Genomic DNA, 21,651 nt, shown 5'->3' on the forward strand with positions numbered 1-21,651 from the left:
GGAAGAATTATGACTGCGTGAAAATATAAGCAGACAGGCACACTAACCAACGCAAATGTTAAACATACCACCTCGTACTTTCATTCCTCAATTTCCCTCCTTTTCCACAGCAAGCAAATTTCCCCTCAGATTCAGAAAAAAAAATCAGTAACAGAATAAAACGCTGCCGCAGGCGAATATGCATACTGAATAAAATAACTAATGTGGCATAAAGCAATTTACGAGTTCCATGAAATAATTTATGATGCCACATAAAGATAAATCTCACCAAAACGGAAAATAAGTCTGGGAGGTCCGCGAGAGCACACACACACACACACACACACACACACACACCACACACGAGGTCCGCGAGAACACACACACACACACACACACAGAAAAGATATGACATTTTTGGTGATAAATGACGTCCTTCGTAAGACGCAATATGCTGAAGAACACACAAAATATTGTTTGCAGAACGTAAGCACACCGAGAGTAGCCATTCTTTGCCCTTCATTATTTATTATGCCTGTACTAATTTAACGAAAATACTATATGTCTCCAGAGAAAAAAATGGTGTATTAGATAGATACCACATCGCTAATATGAAAAAATATTATCAATAAATTACAGACATATACGCCACAAATGATAAACCAACACTGATAAACACAGAAATGGAATATTAATTTTTTTACCAAGAAAATACAATTTTACTTTGTTAACTGAGCTTTTACGATAAAATTACACTGAATCGTTAATATAAATGCACCTAATTAAAAATATGACGGCAAAGGTTGGCCCTTTGCTATTTGAAAAATAGAAATAATTACTCTACTTGACGGTACGAATACAACGGACAATTTTGAGGAATATCATCACTAATGTTCATGATGATTTTATCAAATTCGTCCAGGCAAGAACAAATGATATCTGCAATTTTATTAGTAGAAATCATGGGATGTCAATCAATAAAAATAAAAATAAAAAATTAGTATCGTGGTTGCTTTGATGACTGACATTGAAAATTTATATATTATCAACATCTAAACTGACATTTCAAAATCGCCATAGGTAAGCAGCTAAAATAAATTCAAACGTTCACAGACTAATTTCATCCCATTTAAACACACAAATAAAAATTTCATCAGACCGGAAAATGCGAAAGCAGAACAGTTGAAAATGGAGGGTAGGAATGTTTTAAACGTACAATTGAAACAGCTAAAGAGGCTCTATTATAAAATTCTATTTAATTAAACGTTTAAAATCAATAATCATCTCCATACACACCTCCCACACTGATGGTTAATCAGACATCTTTCATATATATATATATATATATATATGTGTGTGTGTGTGTGTGTGTGTGTGTGTGTGTGTGTGTGTGTGTGTGTGTGTGTACATACATACAAACATACATATATATATATATATATATATATATATATATATACATATATATATATATATATATAGTATATATATATATATATATATATAGCGGAAAGCAAAGTTTAGGTAATAAAAAGGGACGAGAGAGAGAGAGAGAGAGAGAGAGAGAGAGAGAGAAGAGAGAGAGAGAGAGAGAGAGAGAGACGCCGTCGAGAAAAACCAAATAAATTGGGTCTCATTCTCGGATGCTTCTCTCCCTCACAATTGAATTTAATCTTCATCCTGGCATCAAAGTAATTCTTTCTCCACACAGCCTGGAAACCTTTGAAAAGAGTTCAAACGGAATTTCAAAGAACTTAATTTTCCCGTTAACTCACTGGGACATTGCGCTGTTGCTATGCCGAGTCTGGAAGTCTCCGAAGAAAAACTGGGCGTTTTCAGGTCATTGGTGACACTGGTAGCAATGCTGCCCCTGCCGCTGGTATTACTATAGCTGCTGTTAATAAAGGTCCACTAACGATGAGGGAAATGCAAACTACGGCCGCCTGGAGAAAAAAAAAAAAGAAAAAAAAGAGAGGGTCTTTTTAACAAGAAAATTGAAATAAACAAAATCAATATTCATGGTTAATAGATGTCGCAACCTCCCTGATAATACATAGTGAGTCGGTGATAATTGAAGCTTGCGCATTGTTGGCAGCGCAATAAACTTATTTGTGCCTGAAAGTCACCAGTGTTACACATCGGCTATGGTCCCAGGTGAATATTTTCCTGTGTGTTAAATTTAATCTATTCTCAACAGGCAGTTATTCTTCTTTTGCTTTATTCACTTCTCCTTTGTCAACCGTTCCAGTTGGAAGGTCTGAGTCCAGATGTCCACAATAGGCCTCTTACTCATTGCGGTAGGTTTACATTAATCCTTACTTAATCTAAACATACCAACCTATGCCAAGCAGTTATTCTAAATTTACACTCAAGCTCAAAGTTTCTGATATCACAGGAAAACTTTTTCCTAGTTAATTTAAAAGTGCTTCATCGGCTGATCTACTTTTATTCGTGGCCGTCAAATTTCAACAATATACCGTTCATATTTCACTTAGCAAGGGGTTTGTCTGACTATTGCAATGACCTACAATCGCAAAATAGGAAATATCAATATATGAAACTCTTATGCCCTATGGCATAAATCAATCCAAAAAAAAAAGTAGCCTCATAAACCACAAATTGATAGTGGACGGAGCTCTGTTGTAACCGGTAAATTTCTTTTGAATATACCTTTGCAGGGAAAGTTTTATTTCTATTTCTTTTCCTTCTTGCATAAAGAAAGATTGTCTTCTGCCGTAACTTGCCACTCAAGTTGCTGACCTTCAGGCTTCATCAATTTGAAGAACATCAAAGATAAGACGAAATTAGCCGTTGCGTTCTTAAAATCACTTTTTCGTTCCTTTGTACTTTGCAAGCAAATGCAATCTTTCGGTAAAGAACGCTACTAATATCACCATATTGCATTTCTCAAAGTAACTCTTGATATTTCATTCTTGTCTCGAGATAAAAGTATTTAAACTCGGGGATATTTGCTACTGATGTTAACCGGACGAGAAAAAATAAATATTCCATTACTGAAAACGAGATGAAGTAAAGAAATACTGCGCAAAGAAGAAATATTACATTGCAGAATACGAGATAATGTTGAGAAGTATTGCTACAGAATATGAGGTAAAGTAACGAAGAAATATTGCAATTACTGGACACGAGATATGTAGAAAGAAATATTGCAAAACAGAATACGAGAGAAAGTATGCAAGATATATTAGATAATATGGGGTAATGTAAAGAAGTAGTAATGCATTACGAAATACGAGAAAAAGTAAAGAAATACTGCATAACAGAGTACGACATAAAGCAAAGAAGAAATATTGCAATACAGAATACGGGAGAAAGCAAAGAAAAAATATTGCATCACAGAATACCAGATAATGCAAAGAAGAAATGCTGCATGGGTGAACGCGAGGTCATGCAAAGAAGAATATTGCACTGCAGAATACAAGATAATGTAATCCATTACACTTCCGTCCGGATTCTTTCTTGTTGCTTCGTGCATAATCCGGATGCCGTAAAAGGCAACTGTAACCCGAGGGAAGCTTTAGTTAACCGACTTAAAAGTTAATTTTACCGTTGCTGCTCGAGCAGCCTGCTTTTGAGAATGTGAAGAATGCCGAATTCCACACTTAAATAACCAAGTTGGGTAATATGGATGCAATTAAGCTTATTGCATAAACCATGCTTTCAGACGGATGCACTTGCTCATGCTCTTCTTATTTGCGCGTACGGTAAATGGATGTGAGGAATTTAAAAAGCAATGCATCAGAGCCATGAATATGCAAATGGGAAAAGTGAAAACTCATACACTCGTAACCTAGATGGGCAGGATACGACTGTGACACACCAACACATTAGTAACTTGGATGTGAAAGTAAGAAGTGTGAAGAAAACGACATTGCTGTAATCACAGCTGCAATACCAGGATGCTACTTGCTTAAATGCCCTTATAGGGAGAAGAACCTAAAACAGCAAAGGTAATTGCGAAGAATAAACTAATAAAGAGAAATAATAAAGAAAAATGGATAGTGACAAATGTACAATAAATTGAGATTTTCTTTTTTCACGCTGTTATTCAGCAACGGGACAAACGGCTTCACGTGACTTCCGAACCACGTCGAGAGTGAACTTCTATCACCAGAAATACACATCTCTAGCCCCTCAGTGGAATGCCCAAGTATCGAACTCGGGGCCACCGAGACCATATCGATCACGCCACTGCGGCGCTAATAATAAATTGAGATTCATCAGCCTGCTCAGCAAAACAGCACCTGCACCAAGTTTAAGTAAGGAAGGTCCAACGATTCATGATTAACAAAATACCCAACAAGAATTGTTTGGGTATTTTATTTGTTTTCTAAAAACAAGAGCCTTCCAGACACACTCGAAACATTGCTTTCAAATTCTAAAATAAATAAATGAAAAATTTTTTTAAAAATAAAAATATATATATATATATATGTATATTTTATATATATATATATAATATATATATACTATACATATATATATATACATATATATATATATATATATATATATATATATATTAGTAAATAAATAAATAAATCTTCATGGCCGTTACTCTGGCGAATTTCCTAAGGAATGGAAGCGCAGCTACTTTTTTTTTCGTCAGTATTTCTAGTAATTTCTGTTTCGCGGATGTAACCAAATTAAGGCGCCTGCTCGTTTATCTTCCTCTGCTCTCTGTTTCAGGCAAACGTTAAACTAACATTTTCTCTTTGCTGATAAAACTGAGAGGCTCTCTCTCTCTCTCTCTCTCTCTCTCTCTCTCTCTCTCTCTCTTCTTCTCTATTAGGCTCTCTCTCTCTCTCTCTCTCTCTCTCTATTAGCATTTTCAACGAAAAAACATGAGTGTCTTTGTAAGTGCCGCTTACTTCAACTTTCTTCTTATAGGAGGGCTATACATATATTCAATATATATAAATATACATAAATAAAGTATCTTCTTATAGGAGGGCAATACATATCTTATAAATAAAGTTGACGGTCGGACTAAGTATGTAAGTATATTCGCCATAGACGGCGAAACTACTTGACCGAATTGAACCAAAATCGGATCATATATGTAGATTTTACAGGGGATGGTTTTCAACCGGGTGCCGTTGGATCCTCCGTCCAATACTAAATAAGGTAAAAATAAGAGCAACAGATGAAAAAACGCAATTATTTTGGCCTTGATTAAACTAACGGGATAAGTAAAATCGCTCTACGGAATTTTCCAGCAATTTTCTTTAACTGTGTAAACATCAACGACCGAACTGGCTTATAATGAACTTGGTACTCAGGCAGGTGTTTAAAAAAATGTAATAAAGACTTGAACGCAGGTTAGACCAAAAGAATCATAATCACCTAGATGGTTTGAAAACATTTTCCGCAAAACAGGTATTACCTCAGAAACCAAAGCACAGCACACTGCCATCAAACTAATTGGATCTGCTCTTCCGTGCATATACTAAAAGATCGTCAATTACCAAAGCAATTTCTGCCAAGCCGATTCTCCAGTTACCAGGGTGACTGTATTTCATAATTTCTTTTTTCCATTTTTACAAACCATGGCAATTAAGAAGATGAGGCATTCTATCCTTTTTCTTTTCAGGTTCATAATGCACAGAAAATTATAAGCTTGCAGACATTTTAAACAGTCCTTTATAGATATATATATATATATATATATATATATATATATATATATATATATATTATATATATATATGTATATATATATATATATATGAGTATATATATATATATATATATATATATATATATATATATGATATATATATATATATATTACATAGGCTGGGACCTCAACGCTATACCCACCTTTCTGAGTCGTCAGGAAATCTGTAGGGATAAGGATACTGGAGCAAAGTCCTTCCTCTTGACTCCAACAGACACTGGTACCCTATAACAGCTGGATGGACTAGAAAACAGTAGACCTGGAACGGTCTATCCGTGAACCACTCGATAGTTGGCAATGAGTGTGTGCCTCGATTTATTTATTTTTTACTGAACCCACCCCTGCTAGAGGAAACGACTTTACATTGTAATAATACATACTTACATAAATGCGCACGCGCACGCACGCATGAACATATTTATGTATGTTTGTGTATGTTTATATATATAATATATAAATAAGCGAATACCACAGGAAAATGATAGTCAGAAATCCAAGCACTTTCGTCTTTACTAAGACATTGTCAAGGAACGAATGAAATACAATTGGAGAGAAAGTTATCAAGTAAACAACAGATCAAAAATACCAGATGGTTAATTGTCAAAAGGGTAAAAGTTAAAGAGATAATCCAGTCTATTACGGACAGACCGGTAAATCTGTTTCACAACGTCTCAAACAGCACCAATATTCTGTGAGAACTGGGCAAATATCGAATGCATTATTCGTACATATGAGAGATTTAGATCATCCTATTACTGGAGTCAAGCAAGACCCTTAATCCCATGTAATGGCACAGCTAAAAGGAATATCATTGAATCTTGTTTCATCAAGTCAAAAAATGGAAATGTTCTAAATTTAAGTCTTGGTTTATTTAAACTTGATGCATTCATAATGAAAAAAGTTGTAGATAAATATAAGCAACAAAATTAATATATTAAGTTTTTACATGTTTTCGACTGTACGGATTACTTTGTAGTTTCTGTTAGGATTAAATTATCTTTTGGTTTGTGACCGTGTGATATCCGATAATCCTGGATTATCTCTTTAACTTTTCCCCTTTTGACAATTAATCATCTGGTATTTTTGATGCATTCATAATGAAAAAAGTTGTAGGTAAATATAAGCAACAAAATAAATATATTAAGTTTTTACATGTTTTCGACTGTACGGATTACTTTGTAGTTTCTGTTAGGATTAATATCTTTTGGTTTGTGACCGTGTGATATCCGATAATCCTGGATTATCTCTTTAACTTTTCCCCTTTTGACAATTAATCATCTGGTATTTTTGATCTGTTGTTTACCTGATAACTTTCTCTCCAATTGTATTTCATTCGTTCCTTGACAATGTCTTAGTAAAGACGAAAGTGCTTGGATTTCTGACTATTATTTTCCTGTGGTATTCGCTTATTTATGAAGCCACGTGCATATACTGTGATTTTTTAAGCATAATATATAAAATGAGAGAGAGAGAGAGAGAGAGAGAGAGAGAGAGAGAGAGAGAGAGAGAGAGAGAGAGATACTCTACGACCTGAAACAAATATTGACAAAGTGCAAAAGAGTGATAGTTGAGATATATTCTACGACCTGGAAAAAAATATTGACAATGTCCACAAGAGTGCCAGTTGAGAGAGAGAGAGAGAGAGAGAGAGAGAGAGAGAGAGAGAGAGAGAGAGAGAGAGAGAGAGAGAGAGAGAATCAAATTAGATACCCTTCGACCGGGAGAAAATAATGACTGTATCAACCAAATATGAATCGTTCGCCAAACAACGACAGACATAATGAGAGCAAAGCTCATGTTCAAACACAAAGGATTCAATTACCAGCTAAATCTGATTTCCAGGGTTTCGTTTTTTGTCGACCAACTTATCCAGATCGATACAGCTTACAGGAAAGTTTAAAATAAGAACTGAAACAACAAACGGTAATAACATAAATATATTAGTTTTAATATTTTTACAATAAAAAATATTCGCCTAAATTAATAAAAAATGTCACTTCAAATGACACTTCCTTTTACTGTAAATATCTACGGGTGCACAATTTTTCCAACTCATGTAAGGTGATCAACCATCTATTATGGTTAGAAGTTTACAATAAGACAAAAGACACACTTTCTCTCACTCCCTTACAGCAACACATCACAGAGCGTCTTCATGGCGCAACTTTGACCTGGGACTAAAATTACCCGCATCGTGCTTCAATCGGCAGTCACGTGGCACCTGAGATTGTCTCAGCTGCCAACAAATTTCCATCTTCAACATTCGCCTTCCACTGATAGCGCAATGTCGTACATCGATATCAAGTTATACCAGCTATTAATCGTTCAACAGGGGGCAACAATGGGTCAGTTAAATAATTCATAAATTAGTCAACGTCAACAAATACAGCAATGGAAATGACGACAAGAATTACAGCGACAGAAAGAACAAGTAACAAAATGACAATGAAAGCAAACTGATAACGATAAGACACTGCTAAGAGAATTCACTTAATCTCACCTATATCAACGTCAAATAAGAGAGAGAGAGAGAGAGAAGAGAGAGAGAGAGACGAGAGGAGGAAGAGGAGGAAGAGGGGAGACGGGAGGAAGGAGAGAGAGAGAGAGAGAGAGAGAGAGAGAGAGAGTTATATTGCTAGTAATTCTGGATGACCTATCTGTCCATTCAGAAATTGTGCTACAGTTATATCATTCATTTTGTTAACTTATTGTATAAAACTCCCAATCCTTTATCATATATACATTCATACATACATTAACGCATGCATACACACACACACACACACACACACACACACAGACAAACATATATATATATATATATATATATATATATATATATATATATATATATCAATGTAACACGAAGGAACACGTACTTGAGAATATCCTTAAATTCACGTGAACTTGAAAAATGTAGACTAAACTACGAAAGTACTTGTTCCAAGTCCCTGTTTCACTTACCTTTCTACCGTGGATTTAAGGATATATATATATATATATATATATATATATATATATATATATATATATATATATATATATATATATATATGTATATATGCAGAATCCAGGTACTATGCCGTACCTCTAAGTAAATGGGGATACAATCCACAATGAAGTAAAATCCTCTTGTGGTTTAAAATATATAAACTAGCCTGTTACCTAACCGTTGTTTTTCCAAATGTTTGTGCTCTTACTTGTTCGTTCCTTGAGGTGACATTTTAGTGAACAAGACCACGGTTGATGGTCGAAAGCTTTAATCCTGTACAAGAAAATAAATATATTTTAAACTACAAGAGGATTTTATTTCATTGTGGATTGTATCCCCATATATATATATATATATATATATATATATTATATATATATATAGATATTAATATATATCAGATACATATATATATTGTAAACCACTGCCTTTATTATTTGGTAGGCACCCACCCAATTCCTGACTCAACACAAAGTTGCGTTATTTAGCTCATTGAACCCCCCCCCCCTCTCTCTCTCTCCTCACATCAACTCCTCTCTCTCTCTCTCGTCTCTCTCCATTCCTCTCTCTTCTCTCTCTCTACATATACCTCTTGGAGTGAATGCATTCATTAACAAAATCTGGAAAGAGCTAACATTTCAAACCAGCAAGCTATCATTCAGTAATGCCTTTGAACTTGACCTAATTAGTCATCCTTCAAAGATGGTCGATGTCAAGAGATCAAAGGGCCATCCATTTATTTCGAAACTTAATCTCATTAGCTGGAATTCATCTCAACGGTCCCTTACTTGGAATGACACCCTGGTTCCTCTTTTAATTCGTTTCAACTCTCATGATTTGACTTGACAGCCAGGTTCCTTCCGGTGTTTTCTTAAAACTCGTATCTCCGCGATGCTTTGAAGATCCTTTATCAAAAGGAAAGCTTTGTAAACAAATTCATTTCATACAAAAGAGGTGGAAACTCAGATCCCGTAACAAAAGTTACCATTAAATCAAGTTGGTAAAATTTTCATCTTAATGTCAGTGGTAAGACCTGCATGTGCGCAAATAGCAGATCTCTCTCTCTCTCTCTCTCTCTCTCTCTCTCTCTCATTATTACCTTACTTATAGCGAGTGGTTGAAAAATCTTGCGACCTCAAGAGGTCGCAACAGAAGCTTGACACACCAGTCTAGGTGATCAATTCCAGGTGATCAACATAATAATAACAGTATCTATTGTACAATAATAATACTTCTCTTCCTAAGGCTATAGTTTTGCTTAATCTATTCCAGTACATTAATGATTTTAGGTTAACTGACGATTAGTTTTACTTAAATGCATCATTTACGGTTGCAAACATATTTAAGTTTGTATTCCGACCCTTCTTCCATTCTAAACCTTCCCTACCATCATAAAACACTACATGTCCCTCGCACTAAGCTTTCATGTCGGAGAAACGACAGAAACTTAACTGACTAAGAAAGTGTAGACGACGTTGTTTTAATATTGAAAAGACAATACTCTACATAAATCTAAGAAAAACCACAGTACTGAGGACAGATAGAGAAAGGATAAAAGAGGTTGAAGATTTCAAATGTTTCGAAACAATCATATTCAGTACTTGTCTTATTTGAAATTTCGCGAAAGGCTAAATAATGCTAATAAATCAATGAACAGCCTGAATATAATTTGGAAATCGAACTGCAACCGTAGATAAGCCTCGTGCAACCTGTATTGCTGTGTGGACATATTATGACGCTGAAACTATAATCCACAAGGCTCTGAAATAACAGCTTCAAGAAATGTATTAGGTGGCAGACGGCACGACAGAGTGAGCAATGATACCATGTGGGTAATGACAGGAGGTCCACATGTAGATAAGATAATGTATGTAGATAATGATGAGAAGCACCACCCCCCGGGGAGAATAGCACGTGATAGCGTCAGCTAGGTTTCCGCGGGCATCAGAAGAGCACCAAGACCTACTTCGATGAGAACTATGAGAAGGGAAACTAGAGATGTGCGGAGATTGGTGAAAGCTCAAAGAAAGACGTGCGCAACCGAAAAACTGCGTTGCGATGGAGATGGTGGTTATGATTTTAGCTACCTTTAAGTTAATCTATCGTTAGTCTCATTAATTACAAAGACATTGGAGTTTTTCTACATTGTATTGAATTGTGCCTGCATTATTATCAGCAATCTCCCTCTCAATCTCTCTCCTATTACAAACGTCAAACTCCAATATCTAATGGCATCAGAAAAATACTATTCATTAGCATAATGACACTCAATTAATATTATATTCAGATAAAAAAAAATCATACTGTTTCTGAACCGTATTATTTATCAAGTCTCAAAATGAACACAATTCTTGTAAATACCAATATCGGAGAGAATATAAAAATCACCTATTATAAGAAAAGAAATAAGAATGCGGTGGGTTTGAACGATTTTCGCATCATCATTAACTCTCCGATTATCAGGATTATTGTATAACTTAGTACTGGCTCACAGATATATGGTGCACATCGAGATATACGCATCTATGATACGTCACACCGGAAAATATAATATGTTTAAAATGTCAACGTAAACATGTAATTCTAAAATAAAACACATCAGAAAACATTATGGATGGTAACAACAATGGGAACAAATATATTCTATCGACTGGTACTCGCATAAAATACGTTCTTTCAAGGTGTATTCATAGAAAAAATAAGTATTCTATCAACTTATATCCATAGAAAAATATTTTCCATCATCGTATCTTCTTATAAGTCATCATTCACCCAAACACAGCCATGAAATAAATTTAACACACCATAACACCGGGAGAGGCAAAGGATAAAAACAGAATTCTCACGAAAAGAGAGAAATATGACGCGTTTAAAATTCGGGGCACCGTCTTCCCGTGACGCCCAGGGGGACACAAAGTGTAAAGTGAAATTGGATGTTGTATTTTATCTAGGACGGAGGAGCTGTAATCCAAACTACCTCGAGAGTGAGGAGGAATTGGGTGATCTCTGAGTGAGACGGGGTGTCACCCGAACGTGCTCCGTTATTTTTGGGGTGAAATTAAAAGGGTCAGGAATAAAACTGGGCGAATCAGATCCTTGGTGATGGCATCCATCTATCAATTTCCGTTTCAGGACGATTCTTAAAAATTGCAAGCTTCTTTAAATACTCTTTCGGTTTCTTTGTGAAACGTAATGTATGGAGAAAGCGAGAGAGAGAGAGAGAGAGAGAGAGAGAGAGAGAGAGAGAGAGAGAGAGAGAATTCTCAAAAGACATGGCTTACGATCTCGTTAATCATAAAATGCAAGTACAAACAAAATAACAGAGAGGGAAGAGAGAGAGACATTGATAAGGGGAACCGAACAAATTCCCGAAAGCTATCCTTGCAGTTTTAAATTTAAATATATGTACATTTACATAAATGTGGATTTCTTTCTCCATTTGAAGACTCGTGCTACTATGTGGATTTTTTAATAATACCATTACCAAATAACAAAAGGACTTTCAATGAAACAGAGGTTCGAAATAACGAACTTAAGACTCACTCAAAATCATATTCTTTGACCCCGGAGTGACTCGAACACCCAGCCTTCTGATCTGGAGTCAGACGCGCTACCATTGCGCCACGAGGCCTGTGGTTCAGTACCTCGACGCTACTATCTGTCGTAGATAACGACTTCAAGATAAAATGATAATTACCGTGCATTTCACATGGATATTGCACTGTGTATAAAAAGAAATATAAATACCGTCACTGACTATAATTATGTTCATAATCCTCATTTAGTTAAACATTCATTATCTTACAATAAGACTGCATTACCAACTTTAGATGGAAATATACGGAGGGGCCTAAAAGATATTTTATATAGTTTTCCCTGCGATGCACCACAGACAAACAATAAGAGATACTGTTCTAAAAATATCAATTATCTCAACTAGTAAGCGTAAAAATAGTCCTCTGCTTTCGCAATTCTTCTTATGGCAAATATGCTACTTTAAAATACCCAATAGAATCCCTTCGAAGTCAAGATAAAAACACAAGCACCACCACCACCACCAACAACAACAACAACAATAATAATAATAATAATAATAATAATAATAATAATAATAATAATAATAATAATAATAATAATAATAATAATAATAATAATAATAATAATGGCATCATGAGTTTGATAAATCTACGGTGTACAATCATATAGTTTCAATATATCGACCTCTCATGAAGGCAAGACTAAAATAAGTACGACTTGCTTTATATTTATGAAAAAAGGGGGAAAAAACAGAAAATTAACCACCTGCAACAACACATCTTAACATCTTTAAGAACTTTGCACACTTTTTTAAATTTGCAACGGGTAAAGATCATACCTAACAAAAGACGAAGAAAAATATATCGACTTCCATTATAAATTCACTCCACCCTCGACTCTCTCTCTCTCTCTCTCTTATAAGTGCTCTTCAAAAAGGACATTCCCGGAAGCTGAGAGAATATATTACAGAGCAGGTAACTCTCCCGATTTACGAGATTCTGTCAAAATATAAATTTTCACCACTGTCACAGATATGTTACCATTAAAAAACCTACTTTTATAACACAGTGTGCGACGTACTAAAATACAGGTACGGTTTCTTAAAAATCAATATAATAAAACTGGGATAATTCAGATGGAGTGTTTGCATAGCATAACAGCCTAAAATAAGTTCTGTGCACTTTACTTGAGCTGCCTCGAAACGTAGGTGAGATACGACGAACAACTGAGAAAAATCTTGGACACGTAAAGTGTGACAATTCAGAAGAGCCGTTAGAAGCGCGAGGACGAAACCGTACTAAATGGCAGAGAGAGAAGAAAGTGCTTGAATGGAAAGGTCTTAATATCCAGGAAGCGAGGCACCATGCGGAAGTAAATGAGATTGATTAGTTACTGAGAGTTTTCTAGCGTCACGGAGTATAGGCGACTGTAGGGGTGGGTGGGGACAGGTGGAGGAGCTGACGCTTTGCTGATGAGCATTATATATGGTTAAACAAAGAGGCTGACGTTGTGGATTTCTGTGAACTGATAGTCCAAACATAATTCTTGAATTAAAGGATGAACGAGGCAGTGACTCTTTCCTCTTTTTTTCCGAGGTTACCCTTTCTTAGGGGAAACGAGAAGATTTCCTCATAAAAGGGCAAGAAATTCTTCACCGAATAATATTTTCCTAAATTGTTTACTCTTACTTAGTGCCATCGCATAATAGAAAAAGCGTCGGTCACTTTCTTAAGTCTTTATGTTCAAGGAAAAGGGGGAGGGGCTTCCAAGGAAAGCTAGAAGGGCATGGGAGCTTTAAGATGAACTTTAGAGGCCATGGAATAAAGAGAAGGGAGATATATCGCCAATTCAACCACGCTAGAGCAAGGTGAATATTAATTAATGTAATAAACGTAGATTCAAACTACATACACAAGCAGACGTAATTAATCTACTAGATAAAGTGCTAATAGTGTCAGTAATTACATTCATTACAGGACTACATTCCTCCAAATATAATCTGCATTTTCTGTTACCTTTTGTAACTGAATGAAGTCCATATTATTTGGAGGTTCGACTTTTCCATAGTATTTGGAGGTTTGAATTTCAAGTCAATGGCCCTTAAATAGGCTTCCTCCATGGGAATAGGAATTTGTCTTCTGAATAATAATAATAATAATAATAATAATAATAATAATAATAATAATAATAATAATAATAATATGCCAGTGGAAATCGTACCCATAATCATAGGAGCACTAGGCACGATCCCAAGATCCCTGAAAAGGAATCTAGAAAAACTAGAGGCTGAAGTAGCTCCAGGACTCATGCAGAAGTGTGTGATCCTAGAAACGGCACACAGTAGTAAGAAAATGATGGACTCCTAAGGAGGCAGGAGGCACCCGGAACCCCACACTATAAATACCACCCAGTCGAATTAGAGGACTGTGATAGAGCAAAAAAAAAAAAAAAAAAAAAAAAAAAAAAAAAAAAAAAAAAAAAATAATAATAATAATAATAATAATACTATAATGGGTGATACGTGCAAATAGACCAGACGTGACACTGATTGACAAAATCAAGAAGACAGTATCACTCATTAATGTCGCAATACTATGGGATACCAGAGTTGAAGAGAAAGAGAGGGAAAAATGGATAAGTGTCAAGACCTGAAAATAGAAATAAGAAGGATATGGGATATGCCAGAGGAAATAGTGCCCATAATCATAGGAACACTAGGCACGATCCCAAGATCCCTGAAAAGGAATCTAGAAAAACTATTGGCTGAAGTAGCTCCAGGAATCATGCAGAAGAGTGTGATCCTAGATACGGCGCACATAGTAGGAAAAGTGATGGACTCCTAAGGGGGCAGGATGCAACCCGGATCCCCACACTATAAATACCATCCAGTCGAATTGGAGGACTGTGATGGAGCAAAAAAAAAAAAAAAAAAAAAAAAAAAATAATAATAAAGTCCAATTTCTATTCACACCAACAAAAACCAGTTTATTGTTATTATATTCAAGCATCATTCCACATCTGGAACTGCAATACCGAACAGCTTTGATTATTCGAATTCTCCATCAGCTCTCGTTAACGACCTAAGGCTTTCAAATTCTGTTTCCCTATGATACAAAAGGCTATAGAATGACGAGGGATATTCATTTACAAAAGATGATTCCTGCCAAAACGACTTCATTTTACTTAAGCAAATAAAAGTATATTCTCGGTTCTTTCGAGTCGTCATAGAATGCGTCGGTCATTGTTACATTTGATGAAGAATCTATAGATTCCTTAATTTAATAAGTTCATGGAAGTGGGAGAGAGGGATACACGAGTAGTAAGACAAACTAGATTCCATTCTACATTCTGCTATCCATTTACCAGGCCAGACGAACAGGTAATGGCTTTCTCTTTGCCTTCAGTTCGTAGTATTTCAAATAAATCTTCCCCGCGTCGAGAATATTAAATTTCCCGACATTAAACTGTTTGCTCCATTTGCACTGCACTGTTAGTCCTAATTTCCCCTGATTTATAGCAATAATAATCCCAGAATTACTAGTTTATAGCCTCCACACAATAAATTCCATTAACCTTCCCCCTGTTTCCCGCAATGCTAATGCAAATAAAAAAAAAATTACCTAAATGTTTGAGCATTTAACCGTTCACGTCGAAATTACAGGTTAATGGAATAATTACACTTGAAAAACAATCTTACTTAAACTAAATATAAACAATATGATTTTATTCAGGATCTGTGAAAAAACGAAAGTGTGTTAAATACACCAAATGCATTTATAAATAATTTAGATTTTTCTTTGAAAGGTCAGAACTGTTGATTTTAGTTAAAAATATTGATCTCCTATGTTGTTATGTTCTTCGCAAGATTTTGAAGTTCATATCTTTTAGAAATGGGTAGGTTTAAAGACAGCAGCCTCTTTATGTGTAACAACAATGGGGACCACGGTGAGAAATTAGCGTTTGAATGGGGGGAATCTGAAAACTAGAATGAAATTCAGAGACTTATCCTAACCTAAACTTGAGCGAAAGACAAGGATTCCTAACATATAGCCTACTATGCGGAATACAGGGATGTATCATAACATAAACTACAGTGGTGGGTCCTACCTGACTGGAGGTTGAGAGGTTGGGGGTGTGGGAAGAAAGTTCGCTTCCTTTGATTAACTAACGGCCCCACCCACCTTAACTTGAACCAGGGGACCGTAAATAATACTATATATACATATATATATATATATATATATATATATATATATATATATATATATATATATATAATATAGTTTGCCATTCCTTCTCTGTCTCTTACCCTGGATGGTTGGTGTTTTAGTTCTCTCTCTCTTGGTTCTTTTGCATTGTTTTAAAATCTTTAACTTTTAACTTTTACAGTATTTTAATGATGTAATATTTTTAGTATTATTGTGAATTCCTTTGTTTATAATGTAAGTTTTTATTTATATATATATATATATATATATATATATATATCTATGGATATTATGCACCCTAACCTAACCTTTCCTACTCGTAGTATGTGCTAACCTAAGGAGGCAGGATCCACCTGAACGAGGGCGGGTACCCCCCCCTAATCTGACCACGGTTGCTGAAAAATCTCCATATATGGGAATACTTGGATGCATCTTGCCGAAAGCTAGCGTAGCACACCGAATCACTTTGGAAAATTTGACTAAACATCTGTTATGTAATGGGGCTAGGCCAATTAACTTCGCCTTAAACAGAATCCAAATTGCCACATAAGTATCATTCGTTTCCAAACGTCATCTCCCATTTGGCATTGTCGGGACTCGACCTCTAAAACTAACGATTTCTCAAGGAAATGAACGGAAAAATCGTCCTACATATTGCACAATATGAAAATAAGCGCCTCAGTGATGTGATCGGTATGGTCTTCACCTGCCACCTCGGTGGCCGCGAGTTCGATTCTCGGGTATTCCATTGAGGTGTGAGAGATGTGTATTTCTGGTGATAGAAGTTCACTCTCGACGGAAGTCACGTAAAGCCGTTGGTCCCGTTGCTGAATAACCACTGCTTTCATGCAACGTAGAAATACCATACAAACAAACAATATGAAAAAACCTTAATATTTAACTATCCCTGAAAGTATTCCGGCGTAAGTGGTAAGGAACGATCACACGACTCGACATTAAGTGCAGCATCCACAGAATGAGACCGATTTGGAGGGATACAGTACGATTTCAAAAATTAAACCTCCATTGCAAAAGGAATGAGACTGGTTAATCTGAAGACAGAAGAACCAATCAGAAATCAGCAATATTTTGAAGAAAGCACTGCGCTTATTCTTAATAATTCCATACATTAGGTAACCACACTCAAACCCTTAAAAAAATGGGGCGGGAGCTCTAAGAACATCTCCGAGGAACTTGAAAATCGAAGAGACTATCTATCTATCTATCTCTCTCTCTCTCTCTCTCTCTCTCTCTCTCTCTCTCTATATATATATATATATATATATATATATATATATATATATATATATAGTATATATATATATATATGTGTGTATATATATATATATATATATATATATATATATATATATTATATATGTGTATATATATATATATATATATATATATATATATATAAAATATTAAACATCAGTGACGTTCGAATATGATTTTCATATTTAGCATATTGAGGAGTCTTAGGATCAAAGCGAAAAAAATATGTAATATCCACACTTGTTCATTGCAAAAATAATACCAGACTCTGCCTTTTAATGAGAACCATTACTTTCTACTATGTAGCTGATCCAAAACACGTCATCTGTTCAACCCTATAAACTCTTAATCTTGAGATACAAAAAATCAATCATATTTTTTTGCATTACATAGAAAGTACAAGTGGAAAACAAACGATGATATACTGGGGTATAATTGCAAGTTTAAAAAACATGCTCGCTCACACACACATGCACACACATAAAGACAGCAAGACTAGGGTTTCTCCTTGAAGGGAGATGAAACAAAAGAAACTGAATACAGTGTGCGAGTTTGCAGCTGAGTGAAAACAAAATCGAAAGTCAAACATCGCAAGGAACTACAAGACAACGACAGAATCCGTGAGAAAGCAGATTTCGACAACACCCGAGAATCTGTTGCAACTGTGGCAACCCGGGTAACTTTGCAGCAATGTCAGTACCAAAGACCATGGATTAAATAAGGAAGCATGAATGAAGGATAGAAAATATTGGACTGTGAAAATATTCTTACTCTTTTAAGCAAATTCAGCAGTCTATGAATTAACGCCATGAGTACCATAAACATAATAAAGAGATTTGGCGATTCGTATCTCGATATTTTTGCTTCGCCAGGAGCTCTTAAAGTACAGGCGACTTTCCGGTTGGTTTCTGATACGTCGAGACTGATTTGATTTGATGTGTGAGTGTTGGTCTAATGACCTGGCACTAGAACCGTTAGGTTATTCATTATTGAGGGATTACTATTAAAAATAAATAAATATAGAAAAAGAATCAATTACTATTTAAAAACAATAAATTACCTTTCCTACAACTAAATACTATATATCTAATATATTCTATTATATTATTGTTATCAACGTCATCATTTCAAATTTGATCCTTCGCTGTTGAAAGTCTTGTCTCATTTCCTTTTCCCGGACTAGTCGTCAAAATCTGCATCTGATGTAACTGAACTCCGCATTGGTTGCAATGACATCGACAGTGGATATGTACTATCAGCACCTAGACCTAGAGACAGACACAAAGTGCAAATATGTTAAAAGGTGTTTGATTATTTGGAAATATCTACGTTCTAGGACGTGTCATGTGTTCTCTTTTGAGCAGCCCACACGCCTATAAATATGGAGCGAAATTCTACCCTTTTGTTCACAACAAGCTTGTAACAAGGACTCCCACACACCCCTCTCTCCAATAAATAAGCCCCGAAATAATGCTGTTATTTTCTTCATTTAACACAAATATAGACTAGTCCCTTTTGCTTTACATATATGGGGGGAGGGGGGAGGGGAGGGGAGGGAAGGGAGCTCTCCACTGCTTCATGGTGCATCACATCAGAGATCACTTCTCATTAATCTTTTATTGTTCATTTCCCATAACTATGGATTTCCGATATATTCATTTCTCCAATATTTCCTGATTATTATAACGCTATGAAATTTAACGGCCATTTTTGCTATTCAGAGTAATATCTGTATCTGGTCACCCCAATGTTTTCATTGTCTTGGTTCCATAAGTAAGGAAGAAAAGATGTAAAGAAATGTATAAAAAAATTAATTTATATAATTATATAGCCAAAGCTTATAACATTCTGGCATCCACAGGAAGTCAATCAGGTTACACGAAAAAATCTCAGACCTACAAAGTCTACCACATATTTAGGTAAAACACCTACATTTATAAGTCAAAGACACGCGATTACCCATCGCCCATGAATGTGACAGAAGCTTTTAACTAGCCTTATTAGCACATTAAAAATAAACGAAATATGAAATAAAATATCTGCACTTCCTGCACCCGATTTAGTAGCTGTGTAGCAGCAAGGGAAGTTCCCCTCTATTACCTAGATGCATTTCTATAGTAAGCTTCCCCAGTCGATCCCATGTTTATAGTTCCTATTCATTTATTCACTATGTATTCCCCTCCAGCACCTGACAGGCCAAAGCTAGTTTAGGCGCCATTCAGCATCAACAAAAGACGACAAAAAAGCAAATAGTAGGGTCTGGGTGCATTCTCTCACCAGGAAAGCCGTCCACTCACACAACCCTTAGGCAATGGCTGACGATCCACAAGGCAGTGTCTCAGAAAATTTATCGAGATCCTTTCCTCGAATTATCTATATTTTCACTTTAGATGATTATAAATAGAAGTGTAATCAATAATAAATCTAACATGCCAGCGATTAGTTCATCAAATACAGAAGACTCAGAATATCTTATGCAAAACGAAGTGGGATCGAAATATTTTTTGTGCGTAACTGTGTAACATCGAATGACCCAGGCTTCGAGCAGATATGGAATGTTCCAAGAGATAGGACTTACTGCCTCGCAACCCAAAGCCGGCGATTCTTACCACTAACCCATATATGCAATGTCCCTAGGGTAGGGAATCTCCGCATCGACCCTCTCTTAGACTGCTATCAATTACTTAGGACTCCAGTGTGCGTGTATATATATATATATATATATATATATATATATAATATATATATATATATATATATCACAGACATATGCAGATTGATAGAAAGAAATATAGCTATAATATACATATATATATATATATACATGTATGTATATATATGTATATATATATATATATATATATATATAGTATATATATATATATAGATATATATATATAATATATATATACAGAGAGAAACATATTGATAGATGGATATGGATATATATAGATAAAAAATATTAACTTATAATATATATATATATATATATATATATATATATATCTATTATATATATATATATAATATATATATGTGTGTATATGGATATATATATATAATATATATATATATACTGAAAGAACCAAAATAACGTACCTCTACCGTGTATTTATTCCACATCTTCTAACTATAAATAGATGTTGAGGGGTGCCACATCCAAAACCTAATTACGGACTGGTGAGAGCAACAATTCTTTTTAATACAATGAACGGAGAGACAGGCTGCCTAATACTCTTATGTATCCTGAGCCAAACAAAACCGAAAAAGGAAGGAGGAGGAAATGAGTGAGTCCTGACAGCGGTGCATAGGATATGACCACCTTTCGAAAATAAGAATTTAAGAAAATGCATCTTTTAAATGTTAGCTTTAATTCATTAATGAAGACATGAAATGTAATCTTATCTAAAAAATAAAAAAAAAATATGACAAATAAGTAAAACGCCACAGGATCCCTAACAAGAACAACAACAAAATAAAGAACTCCATGTAATAAATACACTTTTCAAAATTACTGAAATTCAATTCTCAAGAAATTTCATACATCTACGTTGAGGTGCCCTGAACGAGGTCCTTATATAATAAAGGCAATAAAGACATGCAAATCCACCCTGTGGTAGCGGTATCGTAAAAGGCGACTAAAAGGACAGCTGCTGCCTTGCAGTCGTACCTTTTTAGTAAAAGGCTATGCCCACCGCCAATAACTGTGGAAACTGCTGCCTTGCAGGTGGACTTTTTAGTCAAAGGCGAGGCCCACCGCCAATAACTGTGGTTGGTGTCAGCAAGGGCATGCGGTCGTAAAAACCCCTTTGCCAAGTAATAAACAATGCCTGATGTTGAAAGGAAAGGCGCATCAGGCAACCGACCCCTTCGTGCAGGGATAAAGTTGGGAAAGAGGAAGATAAAGCCATGCAAATGAACTGGAGTACAATATTGGTAATTATAGGGGAAGATTATTT

General features: G+C 35.3%; 1 long non-coding RNA gene and 1 other non-coding gene across 3 annotated transcripts in view; both read right to left on the bottom strand.

Annotated features, from left to right (window-relative positions):
- Window positions 1-21,651, bottom strand: part of LOC135209587 (uncharacterized) — a 701,429-nt gene that overhangs the window by 116,008 nt on the left and 563,770 nt on the right. The window contains exon 5 of one of the 2 annotated variants that reach the window (XR_010313388.1): window positions 1,763-1,922. The exons of the other annotated variant lie outside the window; for it this stretch is intronic. This is a non-coding gene — a long non-coding RNA (uncharacterized LOC135209587). Of the gene's footprint in view, window positions 1-1,762; window positions 1,923-21,651 lie in introns of those variants that run through there. 2 annotated transcript variants of the gene reach the window in all.
- Window positions 12,232-12,303, bottom strand: Trnaw-cca (transfer RNA tryptophan (anticodon CCA)). Its single transcript has one exon. It is a non-coding gene; the product is annotated as a tRNA-Trp (tRNA).

The sequence above is a fragment of the Macrobrachium nipponense genome, chromosome 11, assembly GCF_015104395.2.
Source record: "Macrobrachium nipponense isolate FS-2020 chromosome 11, ASM1510439v2, whole genome shotgun sequence".
Lineage (NCBI taxonomy): Eukaryota > Metazoa > Arthropoda > Malacostraca > Decapoda > Palaemonidae > Macrobrachium > Macrobrachium nipponense.